Genomic DNA, 16,297 nt, shown 5'->3' with positions numbered 1-16,297 from the left:
TCTGCCTCGAGATATGCTCCTTAAGAATTTATTGATCTTAATACCTAGAGATCCGCCTGATGATCACTCTAATCCTCCTCGAGATCAGCATGCAAATTCGGATTTCTCCTCATCTTCATTAAGTCCAAATTTGCCTCGAGATTTGGCCACTCTTGATAAACCTATTTGTTCAAACAGGGATGAATCTTTGATTAGTATTAAGCAATCTACCTGTGTTGCTTCTCATGAGGATTTAATTAATTCAAATATTGATAACACAAAGCTTACCACTGAACTTGATCCCCTTACTGCAGGGTCTAAGTCGCCTATTCAAACCAAGGACCCGGAAATTACCAAACCGGGGCATTTACCTACTCATCTTCAACCAGTTCCAATTCCTGATGGATATAATTGGGTTTTCATTCATGGGGGATGGACCCTTATACCAAGCATTAACTCAGAAAAATTTTACAATTTAGATCCTTCCCCCCAGGATGACATCACTACAAAAAAATTGCCATATACTGACGCTTTTCAATAGTAATAGTTAAATTCCGTAGCTATAGACTGGTTTTTACTGACGATACTTTAAAACTGTCACTATATATAAGATATTTACTGACGGATTTTAATCTGTTGGTATAGGTAGACTTTTATCTATAGTAACAGTCAAATTTGTAACTATAGATTATCTATACCAACGAAACATTCAATTTGTCAGAATAAATATGACATTTACTTACAGATATTGTTCCATTGGTATAACTACTACTTTATACTTATACTTATCTATAACAATGGTTAAATGTAGTAGCTATATATTATTTATACCAATGAATCTTTAAAAGTGTTAGAATAGATCAGACATTTAGTGACGGAAATCATTCAGTTGGTAGAGCTATATGTTTTAAATTTTATTTAATTTTTATATTTATGTTTAGTAGAGCAACATTCAATTTGTCAGAATAAATATGACATTTACTTACAGATATTGTTCCATTGGTATAACTACTACTTTATACTTATACTTATCTATAGCAATGGTTAAATGTAGTAGCTATATATTATTTATACCAATGAATCTTTAAAAGTGTTAGAATAGATCAGACATTCGGAAATCATTCAGTTGGTAGAGCTATATGTTTTAAATTTTATTTAATTTTTATATTTATGTTTAGTAGAGCATGGCTTAATAATAATAATAATAATAATAATAATAATAATAATAATAATAATAATACAACTCCGAATACGCGATGCTGCTCCTCGGGATCTCCCTCAGCCTCGCCCGCACTGTCTCCATTTGCGAAGCTCTGAGCACCTTCTTCACCTCCTCCATCGATACTCTCCCTCTCACCTCCTCCTCCTTTCCTCCGGCGGAGGAACCAAGCAATCGAGCCGGATTCGATCCCGATTCAACCCCCGGATCCGCTCAATGAGCCTATCCCCAGTGGGGATCCACCGATCAGGCGACACCGCCGCCTGAAAGATCGGCCGTCGCCGGAGCATTCGGCGAAGCAACCCTTCTTCCACGCCGGATTCTGAGACCATCCGCCGCCGTAGTGCAGCAGAGCTCGTCGATGCCACCATTGGTGCTCGGATCTGGGAGTAGATCTTAGCTAGGGTTTTGCGGAACGCCATTTCCTTGGAGCTCTCTTCGGGTTCTCGAGAAGAAAATCGAAAGGAAACCCTAGATCTCGAGTTGAAGCGAATATGGTGCTGATCTCTCTGACACGGGACTATATTGGGCGCATGCTCCAGGATATCTCCGGCATGAAGGTCCTCGTCCTCGATTCCCACACGGTATTGATCTTCGTTATCCTTCTAATTTCTCCTTAATTTCATGATATAACTTGCGAGTAACTTGGAGAAATGTTTGATTCCATGGTTATATTGATTGATCTCTCACGCGATCCACCTTTTTTTTTTCATTTGTTCGTGTTGTTGAAAGAATCGATTGAGATCTTGCGGTGAATTCCATGAATTTGATAGAAAGGATTTACTCCATATCATGTTTGATCAGCTTGTTAAAGTTTAGGGTATCTTGTTTGCTTTGTTTTGATTTGTTTCTTAACAGGTTTCTCCTTGATTATGTTCCTGTGGCAGCTGCAAATGCTTTATGAGTAAAGAAATCAAAAGAGGAACACTCACTAGTTTTTGTGTTCACTTAATGTTATGATTTCTTCATAGTGATGAGATCTTTTAGTGGGTGTTTGGATTTGAGGGATACACAGTAAACGAAAATGGAAAATGAGAAAATAGAAGAAAGTATATTAGAATATGGTTTATTATATCTAATTTAATTGGTTATACAAAAGAGAGTTTAATTTGGTGTATGCTATGTGATGTCTGCTTTCAGGTTAGCATTGTGAGTGTTGTGTATTCTCAGTCTATGTTGCTTCAAAAGGAGGTGTATTTGGTAGAACTAGTGGATGGAAAAGTGTATAACCCATTTTTTTCTATCTTGGAGTTGCTACTGCTGTTATTGTTGTTGTTTTGAGGGAGCATTTATGTTGTGCAAAAATAAAGAAAAATTTTTAATTACAAAGATCTAAATTGTCTGAAGATTAAATGATCCTGAAGCCCGGACTAATTTTTCTTTTGTCTGGGAAGATAAGAAAATGCTAGTGACTCCTCTCTCTAATGATGTTTCATTCATGAATAGTCTGAAACTTTCTTTTATTTACATCTAACCTTGTATTTTCCTTTAGCAAAGAATTTAAAACTATGTTTACTGCCTTTCTGATTTGTGTATACTCTCAGGGTCAGGATTTTGTTGTGCACTGGCTCACTGTGTTTGCGGTTTTGAAACATCTTTTTAATTTTTGAATCTCTCTTCTTTGTTCTGTTCTTCTTGGCAAAAACCTTTTAAGATTAAAAAAAGGTCAAAAGAGGACTGAAGCAAAACAACTGTAAGTGGTCCTCTTAGTAATTACTGTCGAGATTGACATTATTGAGAACAGTTCTGAAGACATCATTGGTCTTGGTCTTTTGGTGTTTGGTGGGTTTTTCTTCTCATTCATCCTTTTAAAGAGAAATAAGAGAAAGATGGCACTATGAGAGATGACTTGTGACTTATGACTAATGGTTTTGGTGGCTTGATGACTTGTTGAGAGCTGTGTGTGTGTGGTACTCATTTCCACTTGTGGTATCTTACCTACTGCCTTCTTTGACCAATTAAAAAATTTTTAGAGATTATTCATGTTTTACATGTAGATGAAAATTATATGAAATTCTTTTTGTTCTTATCCTTGATTTTTTTTCTATTTTAACTCTATTTGCTCTCATTTATTTGTTTCATGTATTTACACAAAAAAAAGAATCTAATTCACTATCTCAACTTGTTTGTATTGTTGTTGTCAACACAATCAAATTTAGAAATTCTGGATGAGGTTGCTGAGGTTTTAGCTAAAAGTTGTGAGATAGTGTGAGTCACATTACTATATATATATATATATATATATATATATATATATATAAGGTTGTGAATTGGGTGGGTCATGTTATATATTTTATATACATTTATATTTAGAGAGGGAAATATTATACATTTATATTTAGAGAGGGAAATAGAGAGAGAGAGAGTCCAATTGAATTGAGCAACTTAGGTTGATTGGTTGCTAAGCATGCTACTTTTTATAAGAAGAAAAAGTTAAAAAGAGATGCACATGCTTGGGATTCCCTCACATGGCTTAGCAGCCTCAATTTTGCAAATCTTTTGACAAATCATGTTTAGGCCTTAAACAAAGAGTGCCATCCTTATCCCAGACACCATTAGTCCTTGTTTCCTAATCTCCAACTTTGCCATGCATATCTCTCCCTACTTAAGTCTATATACATATCAAACCAAATCAAAATCAACCCTCGTTAGCTGTCACTTGCTCCATAACGTGTGCTGTGACGTATTCGTATATATATATAACCTCAAGAAGAAGATGAACGCAACCACCGGTACTTCCACATGCCTCGAAATTTGGTTTGTCCTATTGTGCAGCTTTATACAAAAGACTGACCACAGAGTAGAGGTATCTAGATTCCAACCATGACTTTATGATCTGATGAGTCTCAATAGCTGGTGGTACATCATGGCTAAGGTCATTGCTGATGGAAAAGGCAAAATGGGGGTCCTCCATTTGGGGTTGTCTTATAAGTGGGAAGGCATTATTTTTGTACTAAATATTTTTTGAGCAACTTATAATAAATTTATCATTTCAGAAGAGAGAAAGAGAAAGTGTTGGTCAAACCACTTGTGAGGTGCGTTAGGGTTTGAACAGTTTAAGTGGGTTCAGAGAATTTCAGCTTTGATATTATTTATTTATTGTTGATCCAAGAAGAAGAACTTAATTTAATCTCTTATGTTGCCATCAAAACAATTAAACAAATAAATGAGTACAAAATGGACCATTAATTGTACACTTGATAAGGTTTTCTTAGATCTTAAGAAAGCCAAGAAAAATAAAAAAATAATAATAATAAAAGAAAAACCAAGAAAAAAACTCTTGCTATTGAACTATTTTATTATACACATTTTTTTTTTAAAACCTCATGCATGTATGCATTGCCTCCTTTTCTATATGATATATACATATCTAGGTGGGTAAACTTTCATTTTATTTTCTATATATATGATATAGAGTTACATATATATAACATATACCGGCTTTGTATATATCTATTATGAATATTAAACTATATATGAATATTCTTAATTATGAGTGATATTGTTTGAGTGGAGAATGAAGAGGGGACAATTGATAACATTAATGTGGGTAGCTTTAATTAAATCCCTGCAGGCCATGCACATTGAATGTGTGCTCTAATGGATAACGATAGCGATATATCATCATCTTCTAGATGATGTATGTGTTTATATATATATATATATATATATATATATATATATATATATATATATATATGTTTGTTAATCAAGTCACTAACGGTAATTAATTAGTAATGGTAATTAGTTTTTTAATAGTCTTTGGTATTTATCATTGTTTTTCAATACATTTATTTTCCCTTATTGCCATATATTAGTTTTGTTCATTTTTTGTTTTGATGATTGCATATTTAATTATTTTATTTTGATTTGTTGTAGGATTTTGATGGTATTGTTGGTAATTTTTTAATGGTCTTTGATATATATCATTGTTTTTAATCTTTACAAGTTATTACTAGTTTGCAAATCCTTTTAGCTATTGTTGTGTAAACAATTTTAACTTCTATTTTATATAATTTGTAGGTACCTGATGCTTCTAGTGCTCAACAAACGCCGCGTGGGAATAATCATTCTCATGAATCAAGTCATCAAGTAAATCCAAATGCATCAAGTAAGCTCTTATTGTCTCCAAATGAAAAGAAGGCATGACATGTTGTATATTATTTTACTTATAGTTTTTGTATATTATTCAACTTATTATTTTAAGTTTTTATATTAGTGTTTTATTGTTACATACATCTTATTAATTGTATTTTTTTTTTTAAATGGTTCTTGTAGGTGATGCCGTTTAGAAGATGACATCGGTTCTACTTGGGAAAATTCTTGTTGCTTTATTGGGTTGTTAGACATGAAATGAAAGTAGTTTATTTTAGTGTTAGATTTAAAATTGAGGGAAGCACTCTTGGTTGTCAAGATTGAATGGTGGTTTATTTTTGGACATATACCTTATAAATATATGTTTGTGGTAATGTAATAGTTTTTCTTTTTTATTTTTAGTGGAATGTTTTTGTTTTTTTTAATGGCATTGATTGTTTTAATTTATTGTAAATTAATTTAATTGTGTATGAGTTATTAAACTATTCATAATATATTTCCAGGGGTAACAATAATAGTTTTATTGACAGATTAATTATTAATATAAAAATTTTTTACCGACGGTATAGTCGTTGCTAAAGCTAAACATGTCTTTTTGAATATACATCTATAGCAATGGATGTTGTAGTCATTGATAAATCAAATGGATTTATTCCAACAAATATTGTAACCGTTGGTATAGGTCTACGCTTATCAGATTTTTATTGACGGTAAAAAATGTTGGAATATACATTTTATCATTGGTATAAGGTAAATAAATATGAGATGCTTTACCAACGGTGAGATTAATAGTTACAGTTATATTCCGTTGGTAAATCCCATGAATTTTTTCCAATAGAAGCTATAACCGTTGCTATAGATGTATGCGCACAAGACTTTTACTAATTGTAAAAAAATTGTTAGAATAAGTGTTTTTATTGTTGGTATAGGATAAGTAATTTGACGGTACTATCTCAACAGTATAACCAATAGTTACAATCATATTCCGTTGGTAAAACTAATAAATTTATTCCAACAAACGCTATATCCGTTGGTATAAGTCTATACCTACAAGGCTTTTACCGACGGTAAAATAAGTGTTGGAATAGCTATTTTTACTGTCGGTATAGGGTTTTGGGACTTTTACCAACGGATTTATGACTTTTACAAACATATTTTACACCGTCACTATATGGCAATTTATTTGTAGTGCATCTATGATGATCTTAACGATGTCGATCTTGTCGATTGGGAAGATGGAGATGAATACATTGATGATGAGATTGTTGAGTATGATCATTTATCTAATGATGTCAACAACTCTCATATGGAAACTGATATTCACCCACCTGTTCAGATTGAAGATAACCCCTCGCTCCCCTATCACTGATATTTCCAGAGATGATAGGGAAGAACTTTTTTTCCTGAAGATCACATTCATGTTCCTACTCAGGAAAATACCCAACAGCCAGTTTTTTCTTCATCATCTATCAATCAGAAGCAAATTCGCAGAAGTGAAAGAACCAAGAAACCCTCTGGCCGATGGAATGAAGAAGCAGGGTTTGTTCCTCATCCTCCCAGATCCACGAAGAAGAAAATTCTTGAGGACCCAAGAGAAGGTACTCATTCTTCTTTAAATTCTACAGTATTTTCCAATTGGTCAGATGCTCAATTTTTTAATTATAGCAATGCTTGTGGTGTTAATTTTTTGGGATCGCCAAACCATAAATTCAAATGCATTGAGATGATTCGTAATCTTGAAAGGAACAGAGCAGATCTATTCTCTAATACTTCAGGATCTCCTACGAGACCTGATAGATAGAACCTTACCATTTTATCATGAAAATCTTAAGTTGGAATGTTAGAGGTCTTGGCAGACCTTCTAAACACCACTTAGTTAAAGATTGTATTTTATCCTCCCTCGCTAACATTGTTTGCATTCAAGAATCCAAATTACCTGATGTCCACAGTTCCACCTGGAGATCGATTGGAGGCATACGCTTAGATACCTTTGACTTCCTCTCAGCTTTAGGTTCGGCTGGAGGAATAATCATGGCTTGGGATAGTACTCTGATTTCTGAAAACTTATTTTCAAAGGAAATTTCTCCATAACGATTGAATTCTCGAACAAAGACAATAATGATACTTTGGCCTGCACCAACGTTTATAGGCCCACTTCTCGTTCTCTCAAGTTTGACTTTTGGACTGAACTCCGTACAATTAAAAACCTTCTTTCTTACCCTTAGGTGATTTGTGGGGATTTCAATACCACTTTCAACCTCGATGACAAAAACTCAGGAAACATTAATCCTAGAGATATTTCTGACTCTCTTTGTCTCCTGAATGATCTTAATCTCTTTGACCCACCTTTACATGGTCGACGATTCACCTGGACAAATGGCCAATCAGATCCGATTTGGATTCGTCTTGATCGCTTCCTACTTTATCATGACTGGCCTAATCTTTTTCCTAGGTCTATCCAGTTTGTTTTACCTAGAATTGGATCAGATCACTCTCCTATTTGTCTTGATTTTGGGGCACATACCCCTCGTCCCAGAATTTTTAGGTTGGAAAAAGTGTGGTATACCAATGACCAACTTGACAACCTAATTAAAGACTGGTGGACTGAATCTAATTTTGATGGTTGTGGAGCTTTCATCATCTCTAAAAAATTAGCCCTTATGAAAGCCAAATTTAGAAACTGGGCTAAGTTAAACTTTGGCGCGGCTAATCTTCACAAGATAAACCTTATCTCTGATTTAACCTCACTTGATTCCATAAGTGAACTTAGACCTCTTACAGAAGCTGAATCCACCCATCTCTCTCAGATTCGCCTTGAACTACACACTATTCAAAAACAAGAGGAAATTTATTAGAAGCAGAGATCTAGAATTACTTGGCTCAAGGAAAGAGACTCAAATACCAAATTCTTCCATAATATTGCTAACGGAAGACGTAACAAGAACTTCATACCCCGAATTCGTCATAATGGACATTGGGTGGAAGGGGATATTGAAATTGGGAAGTTATTTTCCAAACACTATCAACTTCTTTTGGGAACACCTTCCAAACAAAGATTCCTCCTTGATTGGCAAAGCCTTTTCAACTACAAGACGCATGTTGAACTTTCTTCCCTTGAACGGTTGTTTACCTTGGATGAGATCAAAAATGCTATTTTTGATCTGAACGCCGACAAAGCCCCAGGCCCAGATGGTTTCCCAATTTTCTTCTTTCAAAAACATTGGACCATACTCCAAGATTCGGTTGTCAATCTTTGCTAAGACTTCTATGATGGCTCAATTAACCTTGAAAAGATTAATTGGGTTCATATAGCTCTTATTGCAAAAAAGAAGGCCCCGACTGATGTTTCTGACTTTCGACCTATTAGCCTAATCAATTCCACTTGCAAAATTATCTCCAAGATTCTTGCTTCTAGACTAAGTTTGGTGATCAACAACTTAGTCGATGAATCTCAATCTGGATTCATCAAAGGCGTATGTATCGACGATAACATCATTGCGGCCCAAGAACTAATTTTTTTCATTTCCAAAAAGGAAATCTCTTGGTTACGCTTTTCAAAGTAGACTTCGCTAAGGCTTTTGACTCTTTAGACTGGGACTTTCTTCTTGAAATCCTTGCTGCTAGAGGCTTAGGTAACAAATGGTTATCATGGATTCATACCATCCTAAAGACTGCCAAGGCCCAGATCCTAATCAATGGCACCACCCAAGGTTACATTCGCTGCAAAAAGGGCTCAGACAAGGAGACCCGCCTCTCCCCTCCTTTTCGCCTTTAGTCGCGACGCCTTAGTGCCATGTTCCACCACACCCTCGGCTCTAAAAATCTTAATTGGGGTTCAAACTTTTTCAAGATGAACGAATCTGCCATCTTCAATATGCGGATGATCTTATCATCTTCTCCGCTGGTGGACATGAAGACCTTCACATCATCAAACTTATACTTTACCTTTTTGAAGGTTCTTCTGGGTTATCAATTAATTTTTCCAAAAGCTGCTTATACTCAACAAACTTTGGTTTTCAACCAAATATATCATCTGCAGCAATTCTCAACTGCAAAAGAAACTGCCTCCTATTACCTACTTAGGAGTACCTCTTTCTGGTAGACGACCCAGGCACCATGATTGGACAAAACTTATCCAGACTGTCCGAGCGAGACTTCCCACTTGGAAAGCTACTTACCTTTCCCTTGGTGGTCGTCTAACCCTTGTTAATTCTGTCTTATCCACAATACCTGTTTACTGGATGACAGTCTTCAAACTACCAGCTTGGGTAATTAAGGATATTGATAAGACTCGTAGGGACTTCCTTTGGAAAGGGCCAGACTTGAACTCTAAAGGAGCTAGACTGGTCGCTTGGAATCGGATCTGTCGACCTCGCCCCATGGGAGGTTGGGGAATTCTCAATCTTGTTGAATTCAACAAAACTCTCCTTGGAAAATGGTGGTGGAAGTTTATATCTAATCCTAACTTGTGTTGGGCTAAAATCATCAGATCCAATTACTCCATCAATTTACCTGGAACTTTGTTTCATACACCTCCTAGAAACAAATCCTTTTTTGGGCCGGTGTCAACACTACCCTACTTTCTTTTAGATCATGTATTTCCAAAACTATTAGAAATGGTAAGGATACTCTTCTTTGGCATGATAGATGGACGGGGGGACAAGTACTTAAGGATCTTTAGCCAACACTATTCAATGACTGTTACCAACCATGGATTTCCCTTAGATAATTCTCGTACCTTCGCAACTCTGTTGAAAGTTTTTTTCATTCCGCAACACGAGAAGATTTGTCTACTATCTTAAACTTAATTCCAGACTGTTCTCATGGTCAGGATGATTCCATTACTTGGACATTGGAAAAGAATGGCACTTTCTATGTTAAATCATTCTATAATTTTTTATTTGATGGAGGAATGCGCAGTCCACTGTATTCTAAATTTTGGAAAATTCATTGTCCAAGTAAAATTACTCTTTTTTGCTTGCTTGTTTGGGATAATAAAATTCTCACACTCACTAATCTCTTTAAGAAGGGATATAACCCAAACGCTACAGATACTTGCACTCTTTGTCACAAAGATTCTGAAACAGTGGATCATCTCTTTTTAGACTGTGTCTATTCTTTCCGATTTTGGTCCTACTTTTCCAACCTTCTTGATCTACAATCTCTACCTTCCACAGTTTCAAGCATCTGGAGGTTATGGTTACCTTCATTACATTCAAACATTAGATTGCTGTGGGACCTACTTTCTAGAGCAATTATCTGAAATATTTGGCTGGAACGTAACAACCGCATCTTTCAAAACACTGCATTACCTTTTCCTAAAGTATTATTCAAAATCATTAATTTGTTGCTTGCTAGGTTTTCTACAGCTTCTTTACCCCACCAGCAAACACTCAATGAAGCCTCCAAGAAGATAAAGCTCTCCCTCGACTTTCTGAGCGCACGGACCGCAGATAACATCGGCAATCTTGACACTCCATTGATTCAGGAGTAATCTACTCCTTGTAGCTCGGACTGTCCTGTGACTCTAGACGGATTTCTTCGCTTTCCCAGCTGCCTTATTTGTTTACTTGTATTTCCTTTTTTGAGTTCTTCACTGCTGGTGAAAACTTTTTCTTTGTTTTCCTTGTTGGTTGTACTTTTGGTTTGCTGCTCTTCTTTTTCAATAAAATAGTGGTTTATCCACTTTTCTCAAGATCAACGATGTCGCAAAAATTAATGCAAAGAAGAACAAAAAGTTGGAGTTCCATATACATTATTTTTTAGTTTCGCTTTTTCATTAGATCACTCTATTTACTTGAAGTTAATCTATCCATTTTTCATATTTAACTTATTTTTAATGTAATATAATTATAAACTTCCTTAGCATTGTTGATTTTCACTCTTTATTCATACACTATTTTGTATTCATGTGGTGGGCATTGTAAAATATCAATCGAAGTTATTGTTTATGGAAGTCATCGGTAATGAATTACTCCTTTCAATCATTCAAATTTTTTTTTTTATCTAGTTCATGTTTATCACTTACCACAAATACTTTTGAACCAATCCAAATTGTAATAAAATTAAGTTATCAGAGTGAGGCCTTTCAATACTACAATGATTATGATAGATAAATTGGATTTAGTATCCAAAAAGAGTATTTTTATGATAGATAAATAGAAACAGGATATATAGTTATGTAACGTCAAGAAAGCTCACATGTTTCAAAGAAGGTTAGCTTGAGGTGACGAAACAAGATGCTTAGTAAGAGAACAGAACCGATTGTTTAGCTCATATTGTTGGTAAATATCAAGTAACTAATTTTTGAAGAGAAGCATAATCATTTGCTTGCTCCTAAACCATGTGTTATTATAATATGTGTGAATAGTTGTGAATAGTTTAGTTTTAAATCAGATAAAGAGAAGAATGAACATATCTTTATAAAATACAAGATAATAAACAAATCAAATAATTGGATTTTAGAAAAGTGCAAGTGTTTCCTCTAATATATATATATATATATATTATAATTATAATAATATTATATTTATTTATTTAATCTATAAATGGGTGGGTTGAATTAAATATATTATTAATTTTTTATGAAGAGATGCCACCTTTCAGTTGTTTTCTCTAATAGACACATCTAATCAAATTCAATCGTTGGTTCACAACTCTTCATCTTCTTTAATTACAGAAACGTTCTTAAAGAAGATTATTACTTTTTCTGCAATGTTTAATATTGGGATTTTGTTGTATCCTGAGAGAACTGTTGCAAAACCTGGTGCAGACTTGAGGGCGATAAATTCTAAAAAACAGTGTTCCTACACGCCTCAAAATCCACTAAATCCTTCTTCTTCAATCTCTGCTTTTTCTAACACCATGCACATATATGTTACCTTCACAAGGGAAAATAACATTAACTCAACCATATGTGCTAGACTTAGTTGATAATTATGGTTTTTCTTCGAAACTTGCATTTGAAATGATTTCTCGAGAATCTGAATCAAGTGGTCAAGACAACTTAGGATTTATTACAAGGTGTTAGAAAAATTATTTGCTCATTAAAAAGAAGAGGTTCTTGATGCAACGAGAAGCGGGTAATTTGTTAAATTATTTTGAGAGGAAAAAAGTTGAAGACCCTTTATTTTCTATTCTATGCAGTTAAATGTTGATTATTTAATTATCAATGTATTTTGGGCTAATGAAAAGATGATCTTAAAGTATAATCTTTTTTGGAGATGTAGTTTCATTTGACTAAACCTATCAAACAAATAAAAAAATATAAGCATTTTGCTATTTTGGTTGGGATTAACAATCAAAGAAAACGGTGATTTTGGTCTTCTTTTATTATACGATGAAACAATAACTTTGTTAAATGGTTGTTCAAGATATTCTTACAGCTATACCTGAGAAAAAGCCGAAGACAATTTTAACAGATCAAGATGTTGCAATGAGTAAAGTGAAGACAATTTTAACAGATCAAGATGTTGCAATGAGTAAAGTGATTTGTTGCAAACCTGGTTTAGTCCCACATCGCCTAATTGAGGGGAAGTCCATGTGCATATATGTGGGGGGCAGCCCCACCCTATCAGGCCGGTCTTTTGGGGTTGTGGGTCCCCCACTGTGTGCTACATTGGTGCTTTCGTTGAGAGCAGGTGGTGTGGGATCAGAGTGAGGGCCGACCAATGAGGGTTCTCGACCAGAGAGGGGCCGACTGAGGAGGGTTCTCGACCAGTGACAAACCCGAGTGAAGTGCCCTCGAGTGAAGCGGCCCGAGTGAAGTGTCGCTGAGTTAAGCTGCGACTCGATCCGACGAGGACGCCGTGGTCTCGATCGGGGAGCAATGTTGCAAACCCTCGGTTTAGTCCCACATCGCCTAATTGAGGGAAGTCCATGTGCATATATGTGGGGGGCAGCCCCACCCTATCAGGCCGGTCTTTTGGGGTTGTGGGTCCCCCACTGTGTGCTACATTGGTGATTTCACTAGTCATCCTTGAATCATACCATTGGCAGTGTGTTTTTCCATTTGGGGAACAGTGCACTTAAGCACCTTAGCCATCTATATAAGAATTCATATTCTTTTGATGGAGATTTCGACAAACTCATATATGAATAAGAAATTGAAGAAGAGTTTCCAAAGGTTTGGGAAGCTATGCTTGGGACATATAGAGTTAAAGAAAATAAATGGTTACAAGGTAGTGCAAATTTAAATATTTAATTTTATTATATATTAAATTTGAAGTGGTTTACCTTAATAAATTAATACTCATGTTTGCAAGTGCCTTCTCAATAAAAGAGAAATGGGCAATGATATATGGAAGAAACACATTTTTTGTTGGATTGAGGACCGCACAATTAAGTGAAAGCTTTAATAAAGACTTGAAGAAGCTTTTAAAGATTAAGCTTAACGTAGTAAGATTCTATAAATATTATAAAAACATGGTTGTGGACAAACATCATAATAAATTGGAAGCAATTTATAATAGAGTAATGTTATATATGCCTAACAGGTTTCCTGAAATCCTCACCCGAATGACATGGCGGCCGATGTGGCGTCCATATCACCGAAAACTGCTCTCTCCTAGTCAACGTGATTTAAAAATCAAAAAGTAAAAAACAAACTAAACCACTTAAAAAGAAAATGAAACCCTAAACCATTTCCCATCTTGCTGCTCGTAGCCCCTGTCCCCCTCTCTTCGTAGCCGTCTCGGCTCTCGCCGCCTCAGTCTTGTCTCTCGCAGTCCCTCCTCTTACTACTCACCATCCCCTTTATCAGCTCTCGCCATCCCTCCCTCAGAGTTCGGCCGCTCATTGCTGGCCGTCCCGCCTCTATCGAGTCCTTATTCTCGCCGCCTGTCGCCCCGCTCTCGCAGTCGTTGTCTCGGTTCTTGTCGTCCCTCCCTCAAGTCCCGGCCTATGCTTCCTACTCTCACTGTCAAACTTGTTGGAATAAAGGTATATGTTTTTTATCTTTGATTTACAATATTTTTTTTTGTGAATTTTCATTCAATGTTTTGGTGATTTGTTGCATAGGAAAACATGTTGTATTAGGAGACATTGAAAACAATACAATATTGCATTGATTTCCTTTGATTTGATTTTTATATTTGAATCTTGTTTTCTGGCCATTATGTTCCACAATTAGCTCAACTCATGGTACAATTCAACAAAAATGAGAAGATATTCAATCCGAAAGGAATAAGACAAGCCAACTCCTGTAGGTGTCTCCAAATACAACATGTTTGCCTCTACAACAAATCACTAAAACATTGAATGAAAATTCAAAAAAAAAATTGTAAATCAAAAGATAAAAAGCATATACATTTATTCCAACATGTTTTTCGGCTAGAGTGGGAAACATAGGCCGAGACTCGAGGGAGGGACTACGAGAACCAGGACAACGACTGTGAGAGCGGGCAGCGGATGGTGAGAATTGGGACTCGATAAAGGCTGGACGGCGAGCGACGAGGGGCCGGACTCTGAGGGAGGGGGGACAGCGAGAACCGAGAACCGGGACGACAACTAGTGAGAGGAGGAACTATGAGAGACGAGACAAGGGTGGCAAAAGCCGGGATGCCGACGGTGAGAGGAGGGACCGGGGTCTCAAGCGACGAGATGGGAGATGGTTTAAGGTTTCATTTTCTTTTTAACTGTTTTAGTTTTTTTTTTTAGTTTTTGTTTTTTAAATCAGGATGACTAGGAGAGAGAGTTTTCGGTGATGTGGATGCCACATTAACCACCATATCATTCGGGTAAGGATTTTGGAAAACCTGTTAGGCATATATAGCATTACTCTTTATAATATGACTCACAGGTTGCCTAATTTAAAAGTTGATTTATATTTGTTGAGGCATAAGAAGGATGTATGCACATTAATTATGTTTGACAAGTTTCAAAATAAATGGGTGAAATCTATACTTGTCATGGTTATTAAATGCAAAGAAGAAGGTTTTGTTTAGTTATACAAGGTTAAAAGAGTTAAAGAGAAATGAGAGAATGCAATCATTGTGGACCAAACATTTACAGAGATCTCATGTAGTTGTAAGAATTTTGAATTTGAAAGAATGCTTTGTAATCACACATTTAAAATTCTTGATTTAATGAATGTGAAGGAAAAAAAATCTAAGTCAATATATTTTGAGAAGGCAGACAAAAGATCCAATGAGAGAAGGTTATATGGATATTGATAAGAGTGAACAAGAACAAGATCCAAAGTTGATGGTTTACAATAGATATAGAATTTTATGTTCTACATTTGTTAGAATTGCGACCATGGCTTGTGCGTCTAAAGTTCGTTCTAGCTTCGTTGTCAAATATACTAATGAACTCATTACAAAGTTAAAAGAAATCTCCTTGGGACAAGCTTGTAGTGACATTGTTGGGGAGACAACATTGCAATATTGAAAAGAAGAAATACGTCCAAGGAACATTGAGGTATTAAAAGCTATAAAATTGAAGGGAAAACAAAACACACATAAAGGCACACGTAGACTAAAATGGTGTCTTGAAAAACCTTCCAAAAAAAAAATTTGAAGAAACCTTCTAAAACAAGGAAGGATTTTAAGAATCTTATTGAAAAAGAAAAGAAGGAATTGGTGCTCGAGCTCTATTATCAACAATGAATTCACACTAAATACAAGAGAGTCTTTTGGCCACTTCTTTTCAGTTGGGAGATGATGGAATGGAGGTAATAAACTCTTTTATAGTATTAACATCTTATTTAGGAGAAGATGCAATTCAGGTAACAAATTCTCCATATTATAGTACTTCACATGTTGAATTCATGATCGAAAATAGGATATAGGTTTGTCCTACAAGATTTAGACAATGATAAAAAAAAATTTGAATTTAGACAGAGTAAAAGCAGAGGAAATATGAGGTAAGATTAATTAAATTTGGATGAGAAGGTTCCTTGAGAGAATAAGTTTAAAGAGAGTAGAATTAACTAGTGTTCATGGTAAGAATTATAATAGTTTAATAAATTTTTTTTGCCATTCCATTTTTGAACATTTTTGCAAA

General features: G+C 35.3%; 1 long non-coding RNA gene across 1 annotated transcript; it reads left to right on the top strand.

Moving 5' to 3' along the window:
• Nucleotides 1-1,211: 1,211 nt before the first annotated feature.
• LOC120280804 lies at nucleotides 1,212-5,688 on the top strand. Its single transcript, XR_005542405.1, has 3 exons — nucleotides 1,212-1,782; nucleotides 5,222-5,309; nucleotides 5,477-5,688. It is a non-coding gene; the product is annotated as an uncharacterized LOC120280804 (long non-coding RNA).
• Nucleotides 5,689-16,297: the final 10,609 nt, after the last annotated feature.

This window comes from Dioscorea cayenensis, chromosome 17 (genome assembly GCF_009730915.1).
Source record: "Dioscorea cayenensis subsp. rotundata cultivar TDr96_F1 chromosome 17, TDr96_F1_v2_PseudoChromosome.rev07_lg8_w22 25.fasta, whole genome shotgun sequence".
Lineage (NCBI taxonomy): Eukaryota > Viridiplantae > Streptophyta > Magnoliopsida > Dioscoreales > Dioscoreaceae > Dioscorea > Dioscorea cayenensis.
The sequence above is the reverse complement of the archived record's forward strand: the minus strand, read 5'-3'. Positions and strand labels throughout refer to the sequence as shown.